The following is a 9,934-nucleotide window of genomic DNA, read 5'->3' as shown; positions in this document are numbered from 1 at the left end:
GCTTTCGTGGGTGAATACCCACTTCGTCAGATGCATGTAGTGGAAATTTCCAGGGACAGGTATATATATGCAGGCAAGCTAGAGATAATGAGGTAGTTCAATCAGGGAGGTTGAGGCCCTGTTCTAGCAGTTGAGGTGTGAAAACCAAGGGAGGAGAAACTGATTTTGTAATTGGCAAGCCATTCACAGTCTTTGTTTAATCCTGAGCTGATGGTGTCAAATTTGCAGATGAACTGAAGCTCAGTAGTTTCTCTTTGAAGTCTGGTCCTGAAGTTTTTTTGCTGCAGGATGGCCACCTTAAGGTCTGCTATAGTGTGGCCAGGGAGGTTGAAGTGTTCTCCTACAGGTTTTTGTATATTGCCATTCCTAATATTTGATTTGTGTCCGTTTATCCTTTTCCGTAGTGACTATCCAGTTTGGCCGATGTACATAGCAGAGGGGCATTGCTGGCATATGATGGTGTATATTACATTGATGGACGTGCAGGTGAATGAACCAGTGATGGTGTGGCTGATCTGGTTAGGTCCTGTGATGGTGTCGCTGGTGTAGATATGTGGGCAGAGTTGGCATCGAGGTTTGTTGCATGGATTGGTTCCTGAGCTAGAGTTACTATGGTGCGTTGTGCAGTTACTGGTGAGAATATATTTCAGGTTGGCAGGTTGCCTGTGGGCGAAGACTGGCCTGCCACTCAAGGCCTGTGAAAGTGTGTGATCATTGTCCAGGATGGCTTGTAGATCCCTTATGATGCGTTGGAGAGGTTTTAGCTGGGGACTGTATGTGATGGCCAGTGGAGTCCTGTTGGTTTCTTTCTTGGGTTTATCTTGCAGTAGGAGGCTTCTGGGTACATGTCTGGCTCTGTTTCCTTATTTCCTCGTGCGGGTATTGTAGTTTTGAGAATGCTTGGTGGAGATTTTGTAGGTGTTGGTCTCTGTCTGAGGGATTAGAGCAGATGTGGTTGTACCTCAGTGCTTGGCTGTAGACAATGGATCATGTGATGTGCCCGGGATGGAAGCTGGAGGCATGAAGGTAGGCATAGCGGTCGGTAGGTTTTCGGTATAGGGTAGTGGTAATGTGACCATCACTTATTTGCACCTTGGTGTCGAGGAAGTGGACCTCCCGTGTAGATTGGTCCATGCTGAGGTTGATGGTGGGGTGGAAGCTGTTGAAATCGTGGTGGAATTTTTCCAGAGTCTCCTTCCCATGGGTCCAGATGATGAAGATGTCATCAATGTAGCGTAGGTAGAGAAGGGGCGTGAGTGGACGAGAGCTGAGGAAGCGTTGTTCCAGGTCGGCCATAAAAATATTGGCATATTGTGGGGCCATGCGGGTGCCCATAGCGGTGCCACTGATCTGGAGATATATATTGTCATCAAATTTGGAATAATTGTGTGTGAGGATAAAGGCACAGAGCTCAGCAGCCAGTTGTGCTGTGGCATCATCAGGGATACTGTCCCTGACAGCTTGTATTCCATCTGTGTGCGGGATGTTTGTGTAGAGAGCCTCTACATCCATGGTGGCTAGGATGGTGTTTTCTGGAAGGTCACCAATGCATTGTAGTTTACTCAGACCCTATGCCACCAGCACTCCCAGCTATCTCTGTCACACCTCTGATTTCCTGAGGAGAGAGTCCACATATCCAGACAGTCCTTCAGTGAGAGTGCCAATGCCCGAGATGATGGGGTGTCCAGGATTTCAGGGTTTGTGGATCTTGGGTAGTAGATAGAATAACCCTGGTCGGGGCTCTAAGGATATGTTGATTTGTTCCAGTTTTAGCGTAGGGAGTGTCCTGAGTAGATGTTGCAGCTTCTTAGTGTATTCCTCAGTGGGATCTGAGGGTAGAATTTGGTGTTGGAGAGTTGTCTGGCAACCTCCTTTTGGTAGTCAGACCTGTTCATGATGACAACAGCACTTCCTTTATTAGCCTCTTTGATGATAATGTCTGGGTGGTTTCTGAGGCTGTGGATGGCATTGCGTTCTGCACGACTTAGGTTATGAGGCAAGAGATGTTGTTTTTCCACAATTTCTGCCTGTGCACGTCGGCAGAAGCATTCAATGTAGAGGTCCAGACTGTCATTTCGACCCTCAGGAGGAGTCCATGTGGAGTTCTTCTTCTTGTGCTGTTGGTGGGAGGGTACCTGTGTATCAGTGCGCTGTTCAGTGTTGTCCTGAAAGTATTCTTTGAGTCGGAGACGGAGAAAGTAGGCTTCCAGATCGCCGCAGAACTGTATCATGCTGGTGGGGGTGGCAGGGCAGAAAGAGAGTCCCCAAGATAGGACAGACTTTTCTTCTGGGCTGAGTGTGTAGTTGGATAGATTGACGATATTGCTGGGTGGGTTGGGGGTACCACGGTTGTGGCCCCATGAGGCAGGTAGGAGTTTAGACAGCTTACAGTCCTTTTTCCTTTGTAGAGAGGTGAAGTGAGTAATGTAGATCTCCTGTCTTATTTTAGTGAAGTCCGTTTGTATGGAAGTTTGGTTATTAATGAGAATCTCCAGGTTGGAGAGCTCTTTTTTGATGTTTTCCTGTTTGCTGTATAGGATGCTGATCAGGTGGTTCCTCGGTTTCTTTGATAAAGTATGGCATAATCTCTCACTGTGCTCTGTGTAGTATGTAGATAGCAGTGGATTTTTTACCTTTAGTCCATTTGGTATGATGTCCGTCCGTTTGCATTTCCTTTCCAAATGCATGAATATTAAACAGTTTCACCCAAAATCTGTAGACTTGCTAGCTCAGGTGGGGTGAGAAAAGTGACAGGAGTCTCTCATTTCTAGATGCAGGTTTGACTCTAGACACAATGGTTAAGGGAGAGAAAGTATTGCCATGTGATTGCTTGTGTAAAATGAGTCTGTGGTTCAATTCAGTTCTTGTTGCGGGTGTGGCCATATCTGAAAAGCTACCATCAAATCACAGTTGGCAACCTTGGCTTTTAACAGGGAGGACAAGGTTTGAATGGGCATGGTGACTAACCTTTTCTATCTAGAGAGCAGTTAATTAAGATCAAGGTTGAGGTTACTGACTGGGCAGCATAGGAAAGCTTTCACTTTTCTGCCCACACTGCACTCTTCTATGAATAGAGGACATTAGCCTCCAGTGGCATCACACAACATATCATCAATTTACCTTCCCCGGTATACAATAAGCAGAATTGGCAGGCTGCCCAGTCAGAAGTAACAATATGTATAGCATCCACTTATGTAAGACCCATTATATAAATTTGTTCTGCAACTGAAGTTGCCTTAATTGGCAGCACAAATACATATTGATCACAGGTGTGGTCAGCATAAGGGGGTGAAAGTGCATTTTCAGTAATACACAATAAAGTCCCAAGATAAATAAAAAGAGTGACAAATGATATGGAGAATATTAGTCATCCTAATTCAGAACGAAGTGTTTTTCTTTACTCCTTCAGTACCTTGCTACTCTGTTGTTTGTCATCCCATGACAAGATAGGAGTGACCAGTTGACATTTGGGAAGGCATGACTTCTTACAATATTGGCTTGACTAATGTAGGGTAAGAACAAAGGGTATGGATCTACATTTAGATGCAAAGAAATGCTCTGTAAATCTTACTAGGTATTGATCTGCATTTTATGGCCTAAATACCTTCTGAAATCTGGCTTGTAGGTACTACAATCCTCCATACTGGAGGATTAAACTCCAGAAAAGCAGATTTTAGAAAACCCAACAAAACTTAATGACCAAAAGTTGTAGAAATCAAGTTTTCTTTAAAATACAATATTGCCTTGACTAATGTAGGATAAGAACAAAGGGTATGGATCTACATTTAGATGCAAAGAAATGCTCTGTAAATCTTACTAGGTATTGATCTGCATTTTATGGCCTAAATACCTTCTGAAATCTGGCTTGTACGTACTACAATCCTCCATACTGGAGGATTAAACTCCAGAAAAGCAGATTTTAGAAAACCCAACAAAACTCAATGACCAAAAGTTGTAGAAATCAAGTTTTCTTTAAAATACAGGTTGAGCTCTGCATCTAAAGGTCTATGCATCCTTTAATAAAAATAAATTTTACAAACCGAAAACTACAGTTAATTAGAATCATAGATTATTAGGGTTGGAAGGGACCTCAAGAGATCATCTAGTCCAACCCCCTGCTCAAAGCAGGACCAATCCCCAAATGGTCCCCTCAAGGACTGATCTCATAACCCTCAATTTAGCAGGCCAATGTGCAAACCTCTGAGCTATCAATTGTAGAACATACAGTCAAAAGGTTAGATCATCAACAACATCAGATTATATGGAGGAAACAAAAAGATTTTAATCCTAGTCCTGACAATTACCACCAAGATTGTCTATGTCAAGGGGGAAGAACTCCATAGTCTTATTTTATGAGTGCAGACAGGATTGATGACATCATTTTTTACCCCATGCTTCCTGACACTATTGGAGTCCAGTTACTGAACAAAAAACCTTTTCTCTATGCGAACATGGCTCTGTCAGATACTGATAATAGATCTACAGCTGTTGTAAAAATGACCAGTATTTAATTTATGACAAGTTCAGCTCATATTGTCTATCTAATAAGTCCATCATTAAAATGTATGTCAACTACCATTTCAAGATTTTTGTCTTCTGAAAAATAACATATACACATGCACAATTTCCTAGCGCATGCAATTTTCTGATAAACCACAACAACCTTGAATTCATTTTTAGTAGTCTAGGCAGTGAGCCAGATATGATAAAAGATTGGGTCTTCATGTTATTTGTGCTGAACCTTTAGATTGCCTTAAAAATAATGCAGATGACAAGTAAACAGAGCCTCAGCATTGCCTTGGAGCCTTGTCATGTCCATGTGAGTTGCCCACATTAGAATCTGCAAAATAAGTACCTTCTGGAATGACATTGCATTTACTGAGTAGAGCTGACAAACTAAAGACTGAATCAAAATGAGCTTGTTCTGATCGAAGATCCTGCTTACTGAGACGTTTGAAGCCTTACAGTGTCAAAGCAAAACATTGAAATTGTGCATTCTTATGTTGCCAATTCATATGTGTGATGTGATGTTTGAGATTTCTGAATTGCTCTACAGTGTTACAAACGATTCCCCAAAGAAAGTAAAGCAGTTCACGCTGCAGTTTTACAACAAATTAAGAAGATAAAGTTGTGCAAGATAACACAACAGTAGATGATAATTTTTTCCCAGGTCGGAAACATTGCTACCAAGTATTTCAAAAGGTTGCCAAGAGATTTCAGTGACTTTCACATGGTTTAAACCAGTAGAGGACAACTTCATTTTACAAACTTAATAAATAAAAGTAGAATTTTCAAAAGTGCTGGATTGGCCTAACTCTGCTTCTATTCAAGTCACTAGTAAAATATTGCCGCTGATATGAATGGGACCAGTTATGACAACACTGTGCACTTTTGATAATTCCACCTTAAACACAGAATAAAATAAATTTATAGGCCTAGATATACAGATACATATGGGGATGGGAGCAAGGACTCTTCACTCCTCCCTTTATTATTATTAGGTTTGTGTGTGCATATGTCTTGTGGAATGGGCTCGCTAATTTTGCAGCACCAGTGCTTAGGGCAGCACAGAGGCTGCTAAAAAGTTGTCCCCCACTGGGAGCAATTGGCAAGGCTGGCCCAGGACCAAATGGCACCCCAGGCAAGGAGTGTCTTCGGCACCTCCCTCCATTTTTTAAACTTTTGAATTCCTAATTTTTATTGCATTTGTAACCCATTTCACAACTTTGATGCATGATTTGCATTCTTGATTTATCCCTGTCTTATAAGAAGATAAATTTGCATGCTCGGATCTGTAAATCTGTATTTATTCAAGCCATATATAAGCAAATAAAAAAATTAATTTCCTCTTATCTTATAGAAACTTTAAAATTTTAAGAATAACTGAACTGTACTAACATGAAGAAATTGAACTGTGCACCAACACTGGGTGGACCAATAGTAAATAGAGCTACAGTAGGTGACAGCCTTAGAACGTTAACCCTAGTCTTTTAGTTCAAAAGGTCACTTTTCTCGCCTTTGCCCTTGTGAAATGAAGCAAAGCATCAGAGAGATCCAAAGACTGGCCAATGGCATTTTCAAGTGATAAAATAACAAGCAACATCAGTCTCTCATTGGCCATTGTCAATTGAAGATATGTTTTAATAATCCTGAGCTCCAAAAAGCTGCTCTCACCTCTCGTGATTGTGACCAGCATCGTGGGCAGAATCCTCAAAGTTATCCACACATTATGGAATGTGTCCTTCAGCTCTGCATCATGAATGAATGGCGAACTTGGAGTGGAGAGTGCTTCCCGTGTGGCAAAATGTGACAGAAGTTGTCCCATTTGACATAGAGGTCTTTATCATTGACATCCAAACATTCCCCATGTGTCAGCATCCAGTGAAGGTCTGTACAATTGTTCAAGAGTGTTTTCCTGTCCACAAGCAGCTTACTAAGGTCATACAAAACCCACCAGGTCTTTGTGGTACTTCATTTGTCCAAACCTTTCTTTGATGGACACTTGAACAGTGTTAATAAGCAAGCAAAAAAACTCCTCTTGAATTTTATTTCTGAGCTTCCCATTACCTCATCTATGCCTTCATAACCAAAGTGTCTCTTCTTCTATGAATATGAGTTTCCTTGAAGACAGGCTCAACTCCTAAGTTTTCCAACATTTCTTTGGCAGCAATGATAGCATCTTCAAATCTATTCTCTCTCTAGGCCACAATGAAATCAAGGCAGCTTCTCATCAAAGTAGTAGTGGTCATGATGTCTATTAACTATGTTTGTAATACTTTGCTTACAGTGTTTACTGGGAACAAAATATCATGCCAAACCACAACTGAGACCAGAAATTTGAAGTCAGTGATTTGGTTTGACAAGCTTTGCCTCTCGTGTTGAATTCCGGCTGTGATGGGTTGGATCACAGAAATCCTCCTGGGAGCTGCCACCAGATGTGCCAAGACTACTTCTACCCCTGCTTTCCTGCTCTGTCAGCTTAGGACTTCAGTGCCCTGCCTGGTTTGAGCCAGACTCACTAGCCTGCTGCAAACCCAGACCCAGGTCTGAATCACGTCCCCTAACAGCTGTAAGCTTGCCTGAAAGCAGCTTACAGAAGTGTTTTTATCTTTAACACTCAGATGCCCAACTCCTAATGGGGTCTAAACCCAAATAAATCCGTTTTACCCTGTATAAAGCTTATATAGGGTAAACTCATAAATTGTTCGCCCTCTATAACACTGATAGAGAGATATACACAGCTGTTTGCCCACCCAGGTATTAATACATACTCTGGGTTAATTAATAAGTAAAAAGTGATTTTATTAAATACAGAAAGTAGGATTTAAGTGTTTCCAGGTAGTAACAGACAGAACAAAGCAAAATAAAATAAAACACACAAATCTATGTCTAATCAAACTGAATACAAAATCTCACCATCAGAGATGCTTCAGTAAGTTTTTTCCTCAGATTGGACACCTTCCAGACCTGGGCACAATTCTTTCCCCTGGTACAGTTCTTGTTCCAGCTCAGGTGGTAGGTAGGATATTCTTCATGATGGCCCTCCACTTTGTTCTGTTCCACCCATTTATATATCTTTTGCATAAGGCGGGAATCCTTTGTCCCTCTGGGTTCCTCTCCGCCATTTCTTAATGGAAAAGCACTAGGTTAAAGATGGATTCCAGTTCAGGTGACATGATCACATGTCACTGTAAGACCCCCAGCCTTCATTCCTCTCAGCCTGACTCACAGGAAGGCTTGCCTGCAAACAGAGCCATCCAGTCAATTGTCTTGGTTGATGGGAGCCATCAAGATTCCAAACCACCATTAATGGCCCACACTTTGCATAATTACAATAGGCCTCCAGAGCTATATTTCATATTTCTAGTTTCAGATACAAGAGTGATACATTTATACAAATAGGATGACCACACACAGTAGATTATAAGCTTTATAATGATACCTTACATGAGATCTTTTGCATGAAGCATATTCGAGTTACATTATATTAACTCATCAGCATATTTTTATAAAATCATATGACAAGGATGGCTGTATCCAAGTAAAAGAACAGTTTGTTTGTTTCCAATCTGTGAATGACTCTACTGGAAACGGCCTAACAGAACTGTTAATGAATGTTTTGAATGAAAATAAAACAAAGCTTCAGGACTGCCATAGCCAAGGCAAAAACAACAGCATGAACGTGAAGGGAAGAAACAGTGGTGTCCAGGAAAGGATCTTTGTGCTGAATCTAAGAGCTTTCTTCTGGCATTGGCTTTATTCAACTGTACCTGTTCCATCAGGCATCATAAGCCTCAGTTGTTTGGTATCTCACTGGCCTTATGCTGTCACTTAGCGGCTTCCTGGTCAGATTTGTAACACTGTCTGCGTGGATCTTCCACCTGATAGTTGATACTGAAAACAGGATGCATACCTTTTGCAGTACTCTGAAGAGAGATATAGACGCTCCCTGACTTATGCAAGCGTTCTCCTCTGGAACGCCTTGCATAACTTGAATTTTGTGTAAGTCGGAAACATATACACGACCATTATGCAAAAAAAAAAAAACCTTAAAAAAACAAAACCAAAACCAAACCCCCCACTCCTATTTCTAGCTTACGAAACTTTTTCTGTAAGTGCAGATTTGCATAAGTCAGGTTTGCATAACCCAGGAAGCATCTGTACTGAGTCTAAAGATGACACGGCACCTAACATAACCAGATTGAGGGAATGGCAGTCAAAAGACATGAAGAAAGCTCTTGGATTCAGCACAAAGATCCTTTCCTGGACACTACTGTTTCTTCCCTTCACGTTCATGCTGTTGTTTTTGCCTTGGCTGTGGCAGTCCTGAAGCTTTGTTTTATTCTCATTCAAAACGTTGATTAACAGTTCTGTTAGGCCGTTTCCAGTAGAGTCATTCACAGATTGGAAACAAACAAACTGTTCTTTTACTTGGATACAGCCATCCTCGTCAGCAACAAATCTTACTGTAAATGACATTTTTTTACCGTGATGAATGTTGGGAGTGCAGCAATACTGCGGCCTACTACTTCACTTTGCCAAGCCGCATCAATATGTTATCAAGCACCTTCCTTGCCATGAGGTCAATCAATTTGTTTTGAATTGTTTTGCTGCAGTAATGGTCCATAGCTTCCTTGCGAACTACTTGACATAGGTACTCACATTGATACAAGAGATTTTTTAGCCACTCTGTTCTGTGTAAGAAATATAGCACTAAGAGTGCTGTGCTGCCAGTGCTAGCTGGAGCAAGAGGAGATCAAAATTAAACTTAAGATGTAAACAGGGTCTGAATGAACTCTCCCGACAGCTAGTTGGGGAGTGGGAGAGACTTTAAAAGCAAACTGTATTTACATGAACACATCTACTGTGCATAGGTATCTAGCAGACAAGAGCTGTGTAGCTCCAGGTGATCAACTTTGGCTGGTGTTGGGTAACAAATCACTTTTTGAATTGAATACAGGGGTAGTGAAATGCTGTTACCAAAGTTGTTGTCTTTACTAAGTAAAGGGGAGCAGAACTGTGCTTAACCTGTCTCAAATGAGGCACCCTCAGCTGAAAGAACTTTGTTAAGCCAGGGGCTCAAATGCCAGACCCCTGTGAAAGCAGAGAGGGGTGAGGATAGGTGTCTCAGCCAGGAGATATGGACCGTCCCTGAAGGTCTCCGATCTGGTTTAACCTGTTCCTTCCCACTGTTCAAAGATAGAGCTAAATAGGTGTCATTGGAGCCTTTTCTTATTTTAAGTGCTGAAATCACTTCTAGTGGGACATGTTTTTGCCCAGCCTGCTGAGAGCTAAAAATCACTAACAGGTGACAATCACAAAGGGACTGACCTACAGAGATTACAGCAGAGAGGCAGGTGGCAGCAGAAGGTGACCAGCAGCAGCAGCCAGTGAAAGTGGCAAGGGAGTGGCTGGTGAAAGTGGTGAGCAGTCA

The sequence above is a fragment of the Gopherus evgoodei genome, chromosome 2, assembly GCF_007399415.2.
Source record: "Gopherus evgoodei ecotype Sinaloan lineage chromosome 2, rGopEvg1_v1.p, whole genome shotgun sequence".
In the NCBI taxonomy this organism is placed as follows: Eukaryota; Metazoa; Chordata; order Testudines; family Testudinidae; genus Gopherus; species Gopherus evgoodei.
The sequence above is the reverse complement of the archived record's forward strand: the minus strand, read 5'-3'. Positions refer to the sequence as shown.